The sequence below is a fragment of the Amblyomma americanum genome, chromosome 3 (assembly GCF_052857255.1).
Source record: "Amblyomma americanum isolate KBUSLIRL-KWMA chromosome 3, ASM5285725v1, whole genome shotgun sequence".
In the NCBI taxonomy this organism is placed as follows: domain Eukaryota; kingdom Metazoa; phylum Arthropoda; class Arachnida; order Ixodida; family Ixodidae; genus Amblyomma; species Amblyomma americanum.
The window spans coordinates 221,887,778-221,907,797 of NC_135499.1; positions in this window are offsets into that span (position 1 = coordinate 221,887,778).

The window sequence follows — 20,020 nt, forward strand, 5'->3', positions numbered from 1 at the left end:
TCTTATTTTCAAATTACTGTCATCCCTCTTGATGGTGTAATAAGTTATGTCTCTATATTTGTCTCTCCGTGTTGTTAATTTTTTTAGTTGTTGTCAAGTTCGTTGCAACGTCTTTATTTTTTTGCCAATGTTCGCTGTCTGCCATGCGCTGCCACTCAAGCCCTTTGAGGCTTTAGTAGGCCTGATTCATGCTGCATTAAAATCGACATGAATAAAAGTGTTATCTATGTATGTGCAGCTGGGCATAAATTTGTTCAAAGCTATAACTGAATCCACTGCGCGCACACCACAGACCAGGATGCGACATACACCGCAGCTGAATGCGCTGCTTCTCTGTGACAAGGCAGTCGTTGGTACAACTGCAGCGCTCCTGCAATTGCTCCAAGCAATCGTAGGAGCAATCGTAATCGAAGCATCCCACGGTAGCTTATGAGAATCGTAGAATTGCTCCGATTACGAGCTACCATTTCTCCAAGCAATCGTTTCGGATTGCTCCCATTTTAAACTACGAGTGCTCCAAGCACAAGATATAGTATGAGTGCTCCATCATTATCGGCAACCTGATTATGAATGAATGAATGAATGAATGAATGAATGAATGAACTTTATTTACTCGTCATAGCGAGTGGATACTGGGACTAAAGGCACCGATGACCTGACGAAAGGTCCCAGCCCCCTGCAGTAAACAGTTTCGACAGCAGTGGTAAGAGAAGGAAATACATATAAAAAGCAAAAGAACAGAATTTACACAAGTACAAATATATTATACTTGTAGTACGCACTACGCAGCCACAATGCACACATAGCACAATTAGAGTGGTGCGGGAATTAGTCGCATTGAACATCCTAAGAACGAGCTCTATATATCATTCTTCACACATGGAAGGAAGCCAGACAGCAGACGCTCTCTCATACAGCGTCTTGTGTGTTTATCTTTTTTTGTCCTCATAGTCTTCGCGCTGTTCAGTCTCAAGAACGCCAAGTCGTATATCCCATGGTATACGTCGATCATCCCTTTAGTCATTCATTTATAGGTCATTCCTGCTTCTTGAGAGGGTACATTGAATCCATTTGCGGAAATTGCTTTATTACGTAACTCCCTCCTTTATTCCATCCCTTACGGTGCGTTTCGGGTGTCCACCGATATGTGAGACAGATACTGCCCCATTTACTTTTCCCAAAAACCAATTTTAACGCGACAGCGTTAAGGAGCCCGTGTCGCAGAAAAGACGTTGTCGTCGGCGTCTTTGGCCGTGAGTGAAAAATGGCGCATCTCGGTGCCCACCTGAACCGCGCCGTAAAGAAAGAAATTTTTCTTCCGTTACGGCGCGGTACGGGTGTCCAGAGAGAATTGCGAGACAGGCGTAATTTTCTTTCCTTAAAACCAATTTTCAATTTCCTTCCCTTACGGCCCCGTTCAGGATGTCCACTGAGATACGTGAGACAAGCGTCCTTTCCTTTCCTTAAAAAAATTATTTTCATTTCCCTTTCTTTACGGCGCGGTTCGGGTGTACACCAAGATATGTTTCCTTTCCTTAAATTGTCCGGGAAAGTGGCCGCACCGAAGGACAATGGTGTTCCGTGTATTCCTTGGCAATGCTGCGACACGCTGTCGCGTCCTGCTCTTAAAGGCGAAACTGAAGCGCGCTCCAAATTTTCCATTCTCTATGCCCGTTGACAATTTTTTTCTTTCCCCACTTGCTTTCCTGTCTCTCTAATTTTATAGCGGGAATATCGAAGACAGACGAGCGGGTACAGAGCTTGTAATAAAGGTTAGTGCTGCCTAAGCAGTTAAGCATAAAGCAGTGATGCATTGAGAAATCGCTGATTGCACGTTTCTTTTTGCTTGCTCGGAATAATTAGAGACCTTGAGCGCTTTTTTTGCGTCTTACAAGGTAGTGTGCGCTGTATTTTCAAGAGCTGCTCGGCTCCGTCGGTAGCGATGTAGCGGGCTTTATGTGATGAGTGATGAGGCTGCTTTAAGCCAGCTCGGGTAGAAACCACGAATTGTTCACGAAAATGTCATTTGCATATATGTGATACCTGTACAATGATGGCTCATTGTGATGCCCTTGGAAACCAGACCACTTGTGTAAAGAGTCCTTAACACTTTAGATATTTTCAGAAAAATAAAATTCTCTTAAAAAGGGTGCCCAATGCCATTTTTCATGCTGGTCGCATATAGTTTACAGCAGCGCATTATCGCATTTACCGCAGCCCAGTTTAAAACGCAGTTGTACATATTTTGTTTTGCTTTTCCAGAGCACGTATCTCTATACTGAAACGTTATATGTTCGCTCACTTCAGCGGCTGTTGCCAGTAGAAAGCTACTCATTCGAGTTTTCTTTACGGCGGCCATTTCTGTGATCGTCTCGCTATAGTGAAACTGTCATAAAGGAGGTTTTGCTGTTTGCAATGTGCAGTTACAAGAAACGCCTCTCGTAACAAACACAGACCTCGCTTGCCGGCTGAACCGTGGGTATAAATATTCATTGCAGTCGCCACGAAACGTTTGGCGAGCCAAATCGAACGATTCCTGGCTTTTAGGCACCAGTTTTAGCCTTTCGATGATGGGTTCTTTTCGTTTCTCTTCGCCTTCGTACAGTCTTCGTACTTTTCAGTTCGAAGAGTGTCAGAACAGTGTAGAGACTACCTTAGTGAAACTGCCCGCGACAGCTGCTCCCTTGCAGCGGCGGCTACCATCCCCGCCCTGCGACTGCACAGCCAGCAACACGCAACCTTCCTGGGCTCCTCCACCACGGCGGAGCTGATGGGGATCCGGCTCGGCCCCGCCGCGGTGGCTCAGTGGTTAGGGCGCTCGACTACTGATCCGGAGTTCCCGGGTTCGAACCCGACCGCGGCGGCTGCGTTTTTATGGATGAAAAACGCTAAGGCGCCCGTGTGCTGTGCGATGTCAGTGCACGTTAAAGATCCCCAGGTGGTCGAAATTATTCCGGAGCCCTCCACTACGGCACCTCTCTCTTCCTTTCTTCTTTCACTCCCTCCTTTACCCTTCCCTTACGGCGCGGTTCAGGTGTCCAACGATATATGAGACAGATACTGCGCCATTTCCTTTCCCCCCCAAAAAAACAATTATTATTATTATTAATATGATCCGGCTCGGGCTGGACCTGCTGCTCACCCTCGGCCCTCCTCCGCCCAGGAGTGCTCTGCTGTGCGACTCCCGCGCCGCCCTCAGCCGCCTGCAATCCAACGGCCGCGGTACCCCACTAGTGCGGGAAATTCGCTCGCGCAGAGAGGATCTGCCGTGCGTGCACAGTGGGTGCCCGGTCACTGAGGCATCGCCGGCAACGAAGAAGCTGACGACCTCGCGACCGCTGCACACCAACTACCTGCCAGCGATCTGCCCCTTGCGCTGGAGGACGTGCGTGCGGCCATCCACGACCATCTCCGAAAGCAGCATCCCGACCCACGCATCGCAGGAGGTGAGCGCATCGACAGCATCACCGGCTGTCGCGCACTTACGCGGTCGCAACGTGTAATGATCCTCCGCGCGCGCATTGGCTGCGTGTGGCCCGGGGAATGGCGAGAGCGTCACGGAATCGCGACGAGTGATGTGTGTGACGGATGCGGTGCAGTAGAAACACTAGAACACCTGCTCCTTGCAAATCTCGAAGAACTGGCGAAACGCAATGCGTTATAAACGAATGCTGATAAAAGTAAAGCTCTTTTCTTTCTTGTTGAAAGAAAAACTGTTAATGGCGCAAGAAACGGGGACCCTTTCTTTGTGCGCAGTTCATCAGACGTTATTAAGCATTTAGAGGCTTTGCCCGCCCACAAGTACACCGCGTTCTCCATTGACATAGAGGAACTGTACTACTCGGTTCCTCACCAAGGACTCCTAAGAGCGGTCAGGGATAAAACCCTGTCTACAGGAGAAGTTCGCTTCCAAAATGCCGCTGGAATAAGCACTGATAATTTCATTACGCTATTAGAATTCTACTTGAAATCCACCGCAATTTCCTACGAGGGAAAGTTCTACGTCCAGAAGAAAGGAATCTGCATCGGCTCTTCTGTTGCACCCGTCCTTTGCGACATCTTCCTTTCAGTGGTAGGAGCGGACATCAGCAGACATATCAGTGACCCTCATGTAGTTTCTATACACAGGTATGTCGACGATTTCTTGGTCATTATGAAGGACAATCCGGAACAGGATTTAGACGCTGCCGTCACGAGGATTGTGTCCGTTTTCTCAAGCCACGGCCAGGGTCTCACGTTTACCAAGGAGGTCCCTACGGACGGCCAACTCCAGTTTTTAGATATCAAGTTATTGTTTCCGGAAAAAGGTCTCTGTTGGATGTACAACCCGCGTTCTAAAAAAGGCTTGCTACCATTTGACAGCGCTCATTCAAAGCTTGTGAAACGCGCGATTGTTTCTAACTCCCTGCAATCTGCCTTAAACAAATCCTGCCCCCACATGTTGTCAACAAGCTTTCGCACTCACGTTGAAAGGCAAAAACAGGCAGGTTATCCGCTTTGTCTGATTTCGGCGGTTTGCGAAATGCTTTTGCAGAATCTTAAGCAACTCACTCGCATCAGGGAGCCGGTTTCGCATTCATCAGTAACAGTAATACCGTATATTCACAAGGTGTCGCATAATATTAAGAAAATAGCGAGCAGACACAATGTTCAGGTTGTATTCACCGCGCCTTGTAAGCTTTCAAGACTTTGTGCCATTACCAACAGAGAAAAGCGGCCGGCTTGCACCATAAAACACCAAAAAAAGTTCACGCAATGCAGGACACAAGTGGTTCATGAGATACCGCTTAGCTGTGGCCTCGTTTACATCGGGCAAACAGGTCGTTGTTTTAATGAGCGTGCAAGTGAACATTCCCGAAACTTGCGCAACAACGAAAGGAGCTTCCTCGTTGACCACTGCAATAGCTGTTCTAAGTGCCGTCTCGAATTCGACAAAACTAGATTTTTGAAGAGTGGAAAAGATAAAACAGAGAGAGATTGTTGAGGCATATTTCATCAAAAAAGCTGGAAACAAATGCGTTAGCAGGCCTTCCATTATTCTTAGCAGTGCCGAGACGTCTTTTATAGAAGGTTTTTTGTAGTTCGCAGATTTCCCTTGGTTTTGTGCTCTTGTTTCGTCCTTTCTTTCGATGTTTTACAATTTTTAGTTTTTTAGACGCTAAGACGACTGTTTTTTACAGGAATGATATTCAGTTTTTATCACTTGACGCTAGGCGCTGTATCTTCATACTTCATTCCTCATTACTGTCATCTTTTTTTCACGTGGTTTTATCTCATTGTCGTTCAATTCGTGCTCTTTTTCGCCTTCTTCACGCGTTTCATAAATTGATAGTGTGGACTTGTCATGCCCCTTGGATGATGTTGTTATTATTTCTGCTGGCCAGAAAAGAAGTTGGCTTCCCAAGCTCTGTGTAGATTAGATTCTGTAGTGATCAGCGTTACTTTGTTGCCAGTGTTCGATGAATTGCCGTTTGATATGTACAACGTTTACGCATTTGTTTATATGGCTTGGTTGTGGCATAAAAGGCAGGCTAGGTGCAATAAACCCCAGTTGTAAGTTGGCGTCAGTCCTGTCTTTTGTGTGTCTTCTGTGTCCCCGTTTCTTGCGCCATTACCAGTTTTTCTTTCAACATGAACCAACTCGCCCAAACTAGAGTTTTACTCTTTTCTTTCGCCCAAAAATAAAGATGTATGCACTGTCAATTGCATTAAACATAATAATTCGACAATAGAAATGGTTAGCTCATTTAAAGTACTTGATGTGATCTTCACAGAACAGATGACACGGGATGACCATGCAGATTGCATGGTTATATAATTAAAACTCACGTCCCGAGGCTTGACTAACATGAGCAAACATATCTTACCCATTAAGCTTAAGATTCTTACACATCACGCACTCTTCTTTTCCCGCATCAAATACTCTCACTTGGTCTGAAAACGACAACACTAAGTAACATGCAAAAAATGCATTGCCTTCAGAAAAAAGTATTAATTAGTGTTTCTAATATTTCTCATGATCATACGTGTTTCCCACTTCTTCAAAAACAAAATAATGACTAGATACGATATGCATGCTTATCACTTTTCGGTTTGTAAACAGGAATAAGAGACAATGCCAATTTTATGACCGAACTGGCTTCTTTAAAGAAGAAGGCATTGCATTGTCACGCTCGTAACCCATAAATATGGAACCATTCGGTATGGTGCACAAATTACGGAAAACAAACGATAAGGTGTGGACTTCGAAACTTGTTGAATTTGTTATGCAGACACAGACTTCATTTAGAACGAGCATCAAAATATGATGCAAGATCAGTTTTAGCCACTACCAAACCTAGTTATATTTGACAGGCTTAAATAGAAAATTAACTTTGATGTTCTCCTGCAGGGTAAAGACCATTAGGTTGAAAGCCTTTAAGTTAAAGGTCTTTTTGATAAAAGCCTTCCGGGTAAAGGCCTTTACGTTGCAGTCTTTTAGGTCAAAGGGCTTTACCAGGTCAAGCACCTTTAGATCAGAGGCCTTTATAGTTAAAGCTTTTAGTGCAAAGGCATTTAGGCCACAAGATAATAGTTACTAACGTCCTCAAACAAACAACTAGAAAGCAGTTGAAAGCCCTTGTCTTCGAAGGATTTCAGAGCCGTTTAAGATGCTTTTTCGTCAGCCTTCGATCTGGCGTACCCATTCTCCACAAGACACTTCAGTCGTGCAGTGAAGTGTTGAAGCACACACCGCGGACGTGAGTCATGCGAAGAAGCCCATCAACACAGTTACTTGCGCCAAGATTGCCGCCGCGAGCCCTCTTTCACAGCAGGCCGTATCGGCTTCAACGCCTAGAAAAGGGGCAAATTTTTCGGAATATGTCACTTCCTGTCCCTGCGACATAACACCTTCAAGATCCACGTTCTAGGCGCTGAAGACAATACGGATTCGGCTTGTGCATGCACCTAATACGGCCATGGCAGGGGCGCTGACGCGCGTGTTGAAGACTTCCTTGAGGCACGTCGGCTGGAAACTAAACGCTAGCTGGGTTGTCGTCTGTATAGATGCTCGCAGGTAAGCATGTTTAAATGCGGCAGCAGCAGCCACTGTCACATACGGCTGTGACGAAGCAACGCCTATAGCGAAGAAATCGCGGAGCCCCCTATGACTTTGGTATAATAAGGTTAAACTGTATTCAAATACCCTTTCAGGGGCACTTGCCGCAATTTTCGGGACACATGCGTCCTCGGATTTCAAAATGGTGTAACTAAGGGGGGACTACCGCGTGCATAACCGTAAAGTTTGCGCATATGACTCTTCTGCGCTGACTTTAACGAAAAATTAGGCCTCGGTCGGTAAAACTGGCACCGACCCTCCTTAAAACGAGGTATTTTTGCCCCCGTGGAGCAGCGACTTTCGCCCGATAATGTAAGTGTATTTTGTTGCATTTGTTGTATTTTATTAATTAAACTGTGGCAGAAATAGGTTTGTTAGGGTTTTTAATTACCGAGAAAAGCAATGGTTGCCCCAGTGCATATCGAACTTCAGTAGCAGAAACAGTGGCTTGGGACATTATAGTGTCCCTATGTAACCAAAAGGAAGTTTGGTTCTGCTTTGAATTCGTGTACATGAGCGAAGCTGGCGCCCTCTCGCCTTTCCAAATGTGACATAATAGAAATTATTGGTACTTTTTCGCTTAGTGTCTTTATGTGAGCTGTCCAATTACTTTTTCCTAACTGCTGCTTTTTGCTTCGCAGGAGGATGGCAGGCGCAAATTTTTAGTGTGTGAGATAAACTATTATCTTTTTCGCCGACGGCATTCGTCGCAAGGTCGCGTTACAACTCCACGAGGAGGATTTGGACTTCATGGAGGAAGACGTGGATAAGGTTGAACCAAAGATTGTCACTGAGCCCCTAGACAAGCAGGAGCCTTCCAGTCACTAGAGTAGACGCATCAGGAGAACTGGATCAGCAGCGCTTAACTCTACTGACATTCCCGGGATGAAAGCCGCAGAGAAAATCACATGAAAAAAGTCTCACAGAGCAATGAAATTTAGAAATAAAGCTGGAGTGGAGCACGGGTTAGTAAAGTTCGTTACCAGGCCAAAATAAAGGTAGCGTCACAAAACGCGATTTTCTCGGAATTAATAAATTTAGATGTGCTAGTTTCTGACGCACTTGTAAAAGAAAGAGCCAATTACACACATCTGAACGGAATTCTTTTCGCTACAACTAACGGAGAGATAAAAACGTTCTAGGAGTAAACCTTTTTTTTTCTTGACGTGGGAATGAACACCACCCGGATTTGCTACCACCAGCTGCAAGCTAAAAATGCTCATCCGCCTGCTTTCACCTACATGGGTTTTAACAGGCCACGGTGCGTTCTCTTCTCCCTAGTTTTCATAGCCGGCAACGAGGCTCAAGTCTTGTGCATACGCTGTGACTCGTCGCAGAGTTCACGCAGACCGTAGCCACAGCACGCCAAATGCACGAAGGTTTCCCTGGCAAGCGCTGCGCGAATTGCGCAAAGTGGTTGGTTTATAACCTTCAGTTCAATTATTGCACAGTTTGTACAGTGCACGTGGGCTTTGTGACGGCAAGAAGCTGTTTCCCAGAGTTGCAAAGCGCGAAAGAGTAGCGGCTATGGCCGGAGCAAGTTTACTCCCTTGAGGTACACAAGAACACCTGTGTCCCAACCCATATCTTGTTTTCATTTAATACCAGTTGGCTTATTCTCTGTTTTCTTGTTGTCTTGGAGGCCATATTAAACGAAAAATATTAGTGCACTGATTTTCCCACTGCTCATTTCTTGTGTACCTGAGAGCGCAGCGCTGGTATCACGTAGGAGATCCCGGTTTCGCAAAGCGAATCTCGAGGAGGAGGAGGAGGTTTGCTATGGCAGTCTTATCTGTTCGATGCGATCGATTGAACCATTTAAATATTTTGCTATATATCAGAAGAATGGACCATTACCTTCAATACTGGAATAACAGTGTCTTACAATTTTCCAATTTTCAAAATTGTTGCCCGAAAAAACTGGGCATGATGTTCTTTAGAGCGGCCAACAACTTCAGTTTTCCGGAGAGTGTATGACATTGGCAACGTAAACAATGCTTGGGCAGGTTGTTAGTTGTGTCTGATTAAACGTTTGTTGAGGCAACGACCGGTCTGCCCTATACAGAGACGACCACATCTCAGAGGCCCTTCTTAGGCAACACCAACATCGCACTAATAGGACTTGGTAACAAGCTTGATACTACAAGCCACTTTTTTATGTATTCCGCTCGAAAGTGCACTAAGGCTCGACAGTTTTCGAGGTGCCGTGAAAGCGACGTCCACACCAAACTTTGTTGCTATCGTTTTCAAATTGTGAGGTACGCGCTGGACAAGGCACCACCTCGTAATTATTTTTCTGGTTGTTTTCCATGCCACCGCTAGAAACGGGTTCCCTATCTTCTTGATTACGTAACTGCTCACACAAGCCTTTGGCGACGGCAGTGAGTACAGAATTAGGATAGCCAGCATTCTTGTGGCGTTCAACCTGAAATCCAAAACTGGATTGCAGTTTGTGAAAACATGCGCGACTTTGAAAGCGCAAATCTAAACGACAAAGAAGCGATACCACGCTAAACAAGTTTGGAACATGAGAAATATTATGGTAAATCCGCTTTTCTTGAACGCGGCATAAAGGCTCAACATATGTGGCTTGTCGTGTTAAAAACAACCTTAAATCTAAGAGCTGTAGCGAGCAGTTCTCTGGACGGTCAAAGGTAAAATTCATGGACTTGAAAATGGTTTCGAAAACTCCTCTCGGGTGCCGCACGTGGGCGGGAGGCCAGAGCCCGCAGAAATGCGAAGGGTAAGAATAGGCTCGGGCCATCGCCTGTGAGATCAACGCCCCGCAAGAGCAAAGTTCTGGATCGGAGCGAGAGAAAAAGCGACCGCAGCCGAAGCCGCTGAACCGTCACAAAATTCAGAACGTCTTATTTTTTTTTTTGTGACGCTTGTGCATTGTTTCGAGCTGACTGTGGCTTGTTAGTGCAAAGTTACCGCGGAAACATAGACAGCCACAGCGAGACGACATACATACACAAGCGCTAATTGTCAACTGACTTTATTGCCGAATTTTACTAGCGCTTGTGTGTGTACCGTCTACCTGTGGTTGTCTATGTTCGTGCTATAACGTTTTACTAAATCATTATGCACCAACTCGCCCAAAAAAAGAAGTCTTAATTGTTACGGTTACAAACGTTGTGAGTGTCCTTGCATGCCCCGAAAAAAAAAAACGTTCGTAACAAGGTAAAGGCTCGAATAAGGTGACGACAGCCTGTGAGCTGAAGGTGTTATGCGCTAGCAGACGAAGACTGACGAGATTGCGGAGCTTCGCCGTCTGCGCTCGGTGTAAATTTAAAGTAGTGAAGCACTTTCTCAAAACGTAAAGCTGCGCTCGATCCCGTTGTTTCGTCGCGCTTCTGGCTTCCACGCTTTGCAAATTCTCACTTGTGATCGTTTGTAATCCGTGCTCAATGGCTAGCAAGCTGTGGCGTACATCACAAGGATATCGATCTTTATCGGTTGAAACCAAACTTCAAAACATAAATCCGACGCACGTTTTTTGGTGTTTTTTTCGGTTTGAATAGCAAACTCCGGCTCACAGTAAAAGTTAAAAATGCACATGAATTACTGCGTAAAGTAGAAAACTCAGGGTGCCATTTATCAATAGCGGACACACGTGAGGATAACAAATTACACTCCTTAGGTGTAGTCGGTAGAAAAAATTTGGTCAGAGGCTTAGCTAAAGTGTTAAGCCTGGATATCTCGAAGCGAAAAGCTTCGTGGCGATGCTCGCGGGTAGCTTAAGGTTTCATACATAGGGTTACAATTTGGGCATACCTTTCTAGCTTTTCCAAAACGTGTTGTCTTGGGTATACAAAGCTTGTACAATCGTTATACAAGGCTATTAAAATCTCCAACTCCCACGCTACCACTTCTGGGTTTTCTCCTCCTTCCGTGGCGAAAGGTCAGACGACAGAGTCAGCGCGCGGTGGCTACGACGGCTGCGGCAGCAGCGACCACCTGCGCTCCGCGTGACGTCACTCGGTTTCGCGCATGCGCAGCTGTGGCAAATCTGTAGTGTGGCAAACGCGAAGCCCGGTGTTGACGAGCCTAGTGAAGCTTTTCGCTTCAAAATACAAAAAGTGACATCACATGGACAGCACGGCGAGCGTCTTTGCCTTGCCATCGGCCATACCATGCTGAATACTCCGGTTCTCGTCCGATTTGTCACAGGAGGGCTCCCGCTTAGGGAGTCGATCTTGACATTTTAAACCACGACTCATGACTGTTGGGAGCATGATTTGCTCAGGCCAGGGTGTTTTTCTTTTTTAATTGCTGCCTATTGCTGCTAATTGCCGTTCGCAAGGTGGCGCTCTATAATTTATAAGCGATTTGTCGACTGGCTCCTGTTATCCTGTACTGCATATTGTTACGACGAAGTGGCAGTGGAAGACGAAGTTGCCTCTCGCGTGAAAGGACAAACGAAGGAGAAGAAGCCCCCTGTTCGTGTTGGTGCTCAGCTACCCAGGCTGCGGGGCAGTGGCTAAGTACCTGGCGGTGTTGCGTTAGCTTGCTAAATTTCTCCTTCTTTTTGTCTGTGCCTGTTTGCTCCTGTTCTGGGGTGATTGGGTGCGGGACGAGAGCTTAATGTCGACTTCTTCTCCTGGCCAGGGGTTTTCCCCTTGGTCGGCATCTCTTCCTAAAGACCAGCTCCCACTTGATCTCTTTTTCCGCAGCGGTGTTTCAAGCATTCCAGTCGCATTAGTGCCTTCCGATGGAGGCGCTATCCGACTGAACAACCCGGAGGCAGTGCAGGCAGCCCTTCAGTCCACATCGAAGCACTTTATGCACATTACCGATGTCCGGCAGTTCGGCAGGGGTGGTGTTTTGTGCCGGTCGTCGGATAAAGACTGTATTGAAGATCTTCTCAAGTGCACGACTTTCGCCAGCCACCCGGTGAGCGCATTCATTCCGCCTCATCTAGCATGTTCCAAGGGCTTGGTCCGAGGGGTCGACTCTCGATTGAGCCCTGCGGAAACGCTTGAGAACCTCTCGCCTGCGGGAGTGATTGCTGTCCATCGCTGCAGCAGGCTGGTTGACGGAGTAAAAATTCCTACTGAGTCCGTCATTGCCACATTTGCAGGAATATTTTGTCCGTCAGAGATTAAGGTGTGGCCATTGGTTTTTCGAGTAGATGCCTTTAACTCTCGGCCCCTTCAGTGTCCAAACTGCTGGCGATTTGGCCACAGCGGCAAGGCCTGCAAATCGGCCTTACGCTGTTGTGCCTGTGGGGAACGTCATTGCAGAGAGGAATGTCCTGCACAGCAAGAGAAGTGTTGTTTGTGTAGCGGTGCTCATCCTGCTGATTCGCCTGACTGTCCTGCACGAGCACAAGAAGTTCAGGTGCTCGAGCTTATAGACAAGCGCAGATGCACGCGGAGAGAGGCTTTTGCCGCAGTCAAGGAGAGAGCCTCAGCCTACTCTAGTGTGGCCGCCAAATGCCCACCCATAATGGATTCTAGTTTGTCCCAGGCTATTACAGCGGCAGTTGAGAAAGCTGTGGCAAATGCAATGGATCGCATTATGGAAACCGTGTCCACGTGCATTTCGCAGGTCATAGCTGCTCAGATGACCAATCTTCTGCAGGCGTCCACCACTCCGCTCTTGTCTTCTTTGGCTTCGGCAGCTACCCCTCCTTCTGTAGTAATCGATTCCGCTCCACAGGGCCAAAAACAATGTGAGCAACAAAAGACCTCTCAGCCCTCTCCTTCGAATAGCGTTATGGACGCATCCTCTATGGATTGTATTGATATGGAGTCTGATCTCCGCGCCCAGAAACGAAGTGGGTCTCCTCTGAATATTGCAGGTCCATCTTGCCCCCAGTCAAAGACAAAGAAAAGTCACACAAGTCAAAACGCTAAGACCAGTATTCTAGAAAAGGCAGTCGCGGCTGCGGCACTTCCGCCAAGATAGGGTTCTTAAGTGTCCTCCAGTGGAATTGTCGATCAATATTCTCAGCTTCAATAGATTTAAACTGCCTATGCAATCAGCTTCTACCAGATTTAGTTGCTTTACAGGAAACATGGCTAACTCCAAATTTCAATTATCATCTCAAGGATTACCATCCGTTCCGGCTTGACCGGTCATCACGAGGGGGAAGGTTGTTATTGCTCATATCTAAAAAGTTTTGCCACAGGGCATGCATTTCTTTTCAATATGCGGACAATGAATGTGAAATCCTTGCGGTTGACCTCAGTGTCCCAGGTCAACAGCCCTTTACGGTAGCTAATGCATATTTCCCGTCTGGTGTGCGTGACACTCGGCCCCTTGACTCACTCATGTCTAGTAGCCGATCTCAGGTTCTATTACTTGGCGACTTCAATTCGCACCATGTGACTTGGGGGTTTAAAACAGACAGCTTTGGTTCTAGGCTATTTGATTGGGCTTCTGGCAACAACTTGATCTGCAACAATTCCGGATTGCCTACGTTTGTTCGCAGTCAATGCCGCTCTGCCCTGGATTTAACTTTTTCCTCCCCAGGAGTCTCCGTTATGTCTTGGGCGCCTGTTGACTGTGCAACAAACAGTGATCATCTACCGATTAGTTTCAAGTTTGCGTGTAAATTAACTCTTCCTGAGCGACATCAGCGCACGTTAATAAATTACAATTGCTTTAAAGACACTCTAAAATCAGCCCTCCAAATCACTTCAGACAATCGCGCTCAGATAAGTGCCGAAAGCAAGGCTGCACATCTATGTTCAGTACTGGACCATGCAAGGCAAAAGTCTGAATTTTTGGTTAAGAGAACAAAGGGTGCAATCGCGAACAATTGGTGGAATTCTGAGTGCACGCGTGCATATAGACGACGGAAAGCAGCTTGGAAGAAACTTCTCATCAATCAATGCCCAAAAAATTGGCTGGATTATAAGTATGTTGCAGCAACATTTAAGCGCACTGTCGCCCGTGCAAAGGAGGAGTATAATACAAATCATTATGATTTCCTTTCCCAATCGGGAAGTCAACGAGCCTTGTTTAGTTTCATGAGGCGCAACAAGGTGATTCCTCCGACTGCCAACATTGAATCCCTCGTTCAGTCCCCTGCTGACATCGCAAAGGCCTTAGAAGATATTGCGTGTGGCCTAGAGCTTCGCTTTACATCTGCTTTACCTTCTACTATATTCACATGCACCTCAAGTGATTTCACTGAGGTCTCTATGCCTGAACTGTCGCAAATTGTTCTGCGCTTATCCCCAGCGGCTCCTGGCCCCGATAAGGTCACTTCATCTATGATCAAAATTTTGTTCAATGAATCTCCTGCAGACCTGTTGGCTCTAATTAACCATTCTATTAAAGGTCCTTGGATACCGCATGAGTGGCGTCTTGCTGAAATAGTTACATTGCTTAAAAAGCAAGGGGAGGGCTTAACTGTAGACAATATACGCCCTATTTCGTTAACATCGAACCTAGTGAAATTGGTGGAAAGGGTCCTTCTCGGCCGTGTCATGTCATTCATTTCAGAAAATGCTGTATTGAATCCATGTCAAATTGGTTTCAGGCCGGGTTGTTCAATTTGGTGTGCTCATACTGATCTTGAGAGTCGTATTAAATTAGCTCGCAATAGAAAACAGTTTGCTGCGCTTGTCACCTTGGATATCAGTAAAGCATACGACAGCGTGAAGCACTCGACTCTATTACTAAGATTACAGGAACTCAACTTCCCAAGCTATTTTGTAGCCTGGATTTCTGTTTTTTTAGAAAATAGAGAATTTTACTGGTGCCAAAATGGTATTTCCTCAAGGAGATTTCCACAGACAAGAGGTGTTCCGCAAGGATCAGTTCTCTCCCCTGTTCTTTTTAACATTTTTCTAAGCTCAATTCCATGCATTCAAAATGTGAAAACTTATGTGTACGCCGACGATATTGCATTTTTTGCATCAGCAGGTGACATTCACACTCTTTATCGAACCCTGCAAAATTACCTCAATGTTCTTGACAACTGGCTAGGAAGAATTCATCTGTCCCTTAATGTGAAGAAATGCGCATTGTTAGTATTTCCAGTTTCTGTTCCTGTAAACATCTGCCTGGTCTATAGAAATAACATAATACCTCAAGTTCAGACGGTGAAGTATCTCGGTGTAATATACGACTCTACTCTCTCCTGGCGGCCACACATTGAGCAAGTTTCTGCAAAAGGAGTTCGGGCCATTGGCATCCTGCGCAGGCTTTGTAGTGCTAGGTCAGGCATGAGAAGGCATACGCTTCTGATGATTCATAAAATGTACGTCCGCCCAATTTTGGATTTCGGGTGTGTTTTATTCTCAGGAGCTCCTGCCTATAAACTTCGCCCTCTTGTGCTTTTGGAGCGTGAGGCGTTGCGCCTTTGTCTGGGGCTTCCAAAATATGTCGCCAATGCTGTTCTGCACCTTGAGGCGCGAATGCCTTCGTTATCAGCTAGGTTTCGCCTTTTAACAGTTCAAACATTTTTAAAATTGTGCGACTCCCCTCTTCACGCTTCCAGTATAATATTTCTTAGTCAACCTTCCGCCTTTTTTAGTGCTGCCTGGTCTCGATTTCATACCCCGCAGATATGTTACGTGCAGTCCCTCCTTGATCGCATAAATATCCATTTCACTGCTGTCCGCCAAATATATAAACACTCCTCATCTGTCCAGATTGAATTCGATGACATTTTCCCATCGAATGCAAAGCTGCAGCCCTTCCCGCTTCTTCAGGGTCTATTGCTGGACCACCTAAGGTCCTTTCCCTCTCATGTTCTTATTGCTACCGATGCCTCGCAGGATCGCGAAAAGGCAGGTGTGGGAATTTTTTCACCTTCACTGGATTGGTCTTTTTCTCTCCGTCTTCCTGACTTCACTCCAATTTTTCTGGCTGAATTATTAGCAGTAATCTTAGCCTTACGAAAATTAGAATCTACCGTTTCCCAGGTCGTAGTTATGACAGACTCTCTGTCCATTTGCTCTTCCTTATCCTCGCCCACTGACTCTCGGCCATTACGCCTCTTTAAGTTCCTGATTCCGCTGCATCTAAATTCGGTAAGGTTGCTTTGGGTACCAGGTCACATGGGCTTTCACTTAAATGAGGTTGCAGATTCCTTAGCAAGAGCCTCTCTCAGCGGCCCAATTGTTGCTGTCCTACCATCGTGTGCATATACAGCTGCGGTGAGGTTTCGCAGCTACACAATATTTCAGGAATTTGCTGCCTCGGCTCTTACATCGTCTCCCGAATATCAGCATCTTCTGCATCCTTGGAGTAGCAAAGACTGGCGCTCACGCAGACTAGAGGTCTCTTTCACGCGCTTGCGTTGCCGGGTTCCCCTTCTAAATTTCTACCTTCACAGATCTGGCCTGGCAGCTTCCCCACTGTGCCCTTTTTGTGCCGAACCTGAGACAATAGATCACTTCCTGCTGTTCTGCCGCCGCTTTTCTCATTTGAGGAAGCGTCTTTTGCAAATTCCATTTCATCAACTGGGCTTGCCTGTGTCTTCCGCGGTTGTTCTTTCCATTGGCGCTTCTTTGCTTGGACGAAGCGACAGGAGTGTGCGCTCTGCTGTGCAAAATTTTCTTCAAGAAACGCAGCGACTCCCATTCTAATTTCTTTTTCCTGATCTCTGTCAGTAAGACATTGCAACATTACAGGCATTGTGTACTATTATGCACATTAAGCAATTGTCCCGTCTTCGATCTCCAAGTTAACTGGACCCCTTTCCTTCCCTCATCCAATCTATCAGACTACATACTATTTCCACTGCTTTTCCCGTCAAAAATTTCCTGTATCCAGTAATTAACCGCCTGTGTCTTGGCCACTCCCCCGTAGTGGGTATGTGCCAGCAACGTCTGAGGCCTTCCTTCCTTCCTTCCTTCCGTTGCCGTTCGGTTCCTTCTGGCTGTTGACGTGGCTCAGCTACCCAGGCTGCGGGGCAGTGGCTAAGTACCTGGCGGTGTTGCGTTAGCTTGCTAAATTTCTCCTTCTTTTTGTCTGTGCCTGTTTGCTCCTGTTCTGGGGTGATTGGGTGCGGGACGAGAGCTTAATGTCGACTTCTTCTCCTGGCCAGGGGTTTTCCCCTTGGTCGGCATCTCTTCCTAAAGACCAGCTCCCACTTGATCTCTTTTTCCGCAGCGGTGTTTCAAGCATTCCAGTCGCATTAGTGCCTTCCGATGGAGGCGCTATCCGACTGAACAACCCGGAGGCAGTGCAGGCAGCCCTTCAGTCCACATCGAAGCACTTTATGCACATTACCGATGTCCGGCAGTTCGGCAGGGGTGGTGTTTTGTGCCGGTCGTCGGATAAAGACTGTATTGAAGATCTTCTCAAGTGCACGACTTTCGCCAGCCACCCGGTGAGCGCATTCATTCCGCCTCATCTAGCATGTTCCAAGGGCTTGGTCCGAGGGGTCGACTCTCGATTGAGCCCTGCGGAAACGCTTGAGAACCTCTCGCCTGCGGGAGTGATTGCTGTCCATCGCTGCAGCAGGCTGGTTGACGGAGTAAAAATTCCTACTGAGTCCGTCATTGCCACATTTGCAGGAATATTTTGTCCGTCAGAGATTAAGGTGTGGCCATTGGTTTTTCGAGTAGATGCCTTTAACTCTCGGCCCCTTCAGTGTCCAAACTGCTGGCGATTTGGCCACAGCGGCAAGGCCTGCAAATCGGCCTTACGCTGTTGTGCCTGTGGGGAACGTCATGGCAGAGAGGAATGTCCTGAACAGCACGAGAAGTGTTGTTTGTGTAGCGCTGCTCATCCTGCTGATTCGCCTGACTGTCCTGCACGAGCACAAGAAGTTCAGGTGCTCGAGCTTATAGACAAGCGCAGATGCACGCGGAGAGAGGCTTTTGCCGCAGTCAAGGAGAGAGCCTCAGCCTACTCTAGTGTGGCCGCCAAATGCCCACCCATAATGGATTCTAGTTTGTCCCAGGCTATTACAGCGGCAGTTGAGAAAGCTGTGGCAAATGCAATGGATCGCATTATGGAAACCGTGTCCACGTGCATTTCGCAGGTCATAGCTGCTCAGATGACCAATCTTCTGCAGGCGTCCACCACTCCGCTCTTGTCTTCTTTGGCTTCGGCAGCTACCCCTCCTTCTGTAGTAATCGATTCCGCTCCACAGGGCCAAAAACAATGTGAGCAACAAAAGACCTCTCAGCCCTCTCCTTCGAATAGCGTTATGGACGCATCCTCTATGGATTGTATTGATATGGAGTCTGATCTCCGCGCCCAGAAACGAAGTGGGTCTCCTCTGAATATTGCAGGTCCATCTTGCCCGCAGTCAAAGACAAAGAAAAGTAACGCAAGTCAAAACGCTAAGACCAGTATTCTAGAAAAGGCAGTCGCGGCTGCGGCACTTCCGCCAAGATAGGGTTCTTAAGTGTCCTCCAGTGGAATTGTCGATCAATATTCTCAGCTTCAATAGATTTAAACTGCCTATGCAATCAGCTTCTACCAGATTTAGTTGCTTTACAGGAAACATGGCTAACTCCAAATTTCAATTATCATCTCAAGGATTACCATCCGTTCCGGCTTGACCGGTCATCACGAGGGGGAGGGTTGTTATTGCTCATATCTAAAAAGTTTTGCCACAGGGCATGCATTTCTTTTCAATATGCGGACAATGAATGTGAAATCCTTGCGGTTGACCTCAGTGTCCCAGGTCAACAGCCCTTTACGGTAGCTAATGCATATTTCCCGTCTGGTGTGCGTGACACTCGGCCCCTTGACTCACTCATGTCTAGTAGCCGATCTCAGGTTCTATTACTTGGCGACTTCAATTCGCACCATGTGACTTGGGGGTTTAAAACAGACAGCTTTGGTTCTAGGCTATTTGATTGGGCTTCTGGCAACAACTTGATCTGCAACAATTCCGGATTGCCTACGTTTGTTCGCAGTCAATGCCGCTCTGCCCTGGATTTAACTTTTTCCTCCCCAGGAGTCTCCGTTATGTCTTGGGCGCCTGTTGACTGTGCAACAAACAGTGATCATCTACCGATTAGTTTCAAGTTTGCGTGTAAATTAACTCTTCCTGAGCGACATCAGCGCACGTTAATAAATTACAATTGCTTTAAAGACACTCTAAAATCAGCCCTCCAAATCACTTCAGACAATCGCGCTCAGATAAGTGCCGAAAGCAAGGCTGCACATCTATGTTCAGTACTGGACCATGCAAGGCAAAAGTCTGAATTTTTGGTTAAGAGAACAAAGGGTGCAATCGCGAACAATTGGTGGAATTCTGAGTGCACGCGTGCATATAGACGACGGAAAGCAGCTTGGAAGAAACTTCTCATCAATCAATGCCCAAAAAATTGGCTGGATTATAAGTATGTTGCAGCAACATCTAAGCGCACTGTCGCCCGTGCAAAGGAGGAGTATAATACAAATCATTATGATTTCCTTTCCCAATCGGGAAGTCAACGAGCCTTGTTTAGTTTCATGAGGCGCAACAAGGTGATTCCTCCGACTGCCAACATTGAATCCCTCGTTCAGTCCCCTGCTGACATCGCAAAGGCCTTAGAAGATATTGCGTGTGGCCTAGAGCTTCGCTTTACATCTGCTTTACCTTCTACTATATTCACATGCACCTCAAGTGATTTCACTGAGGTCTCTATGCCTGAACTGTCGCAAATTGTTCTGCGCTTATCCCCAGCGGCTCCTGGCCCCGATAAGGTCACTTCATCTATGATCAAAATTTTGTTCAATGAATCTCCTGCAGACCTGTTGGCTCTAATTAACCATTCTATTAAAGGTCCTTGGATACCGCATGAGTGGCGTCTTGCTGAAATAGTTACATTGCTTAAAAAGCAAGGGGAGGGCTTAACTGTAGACAATATACGCCCTATTTCGTTAACATCGAACCTAGTGAAATTGGTGGAAAGGGTCCTTCTCGGCCGTGTCATGTCATTCATTTCAGAAAATGCTGTATTGAATCCATGTCAAATTGGTTTCAGGCCGGGTTGTTCAATTTGGTGTGCT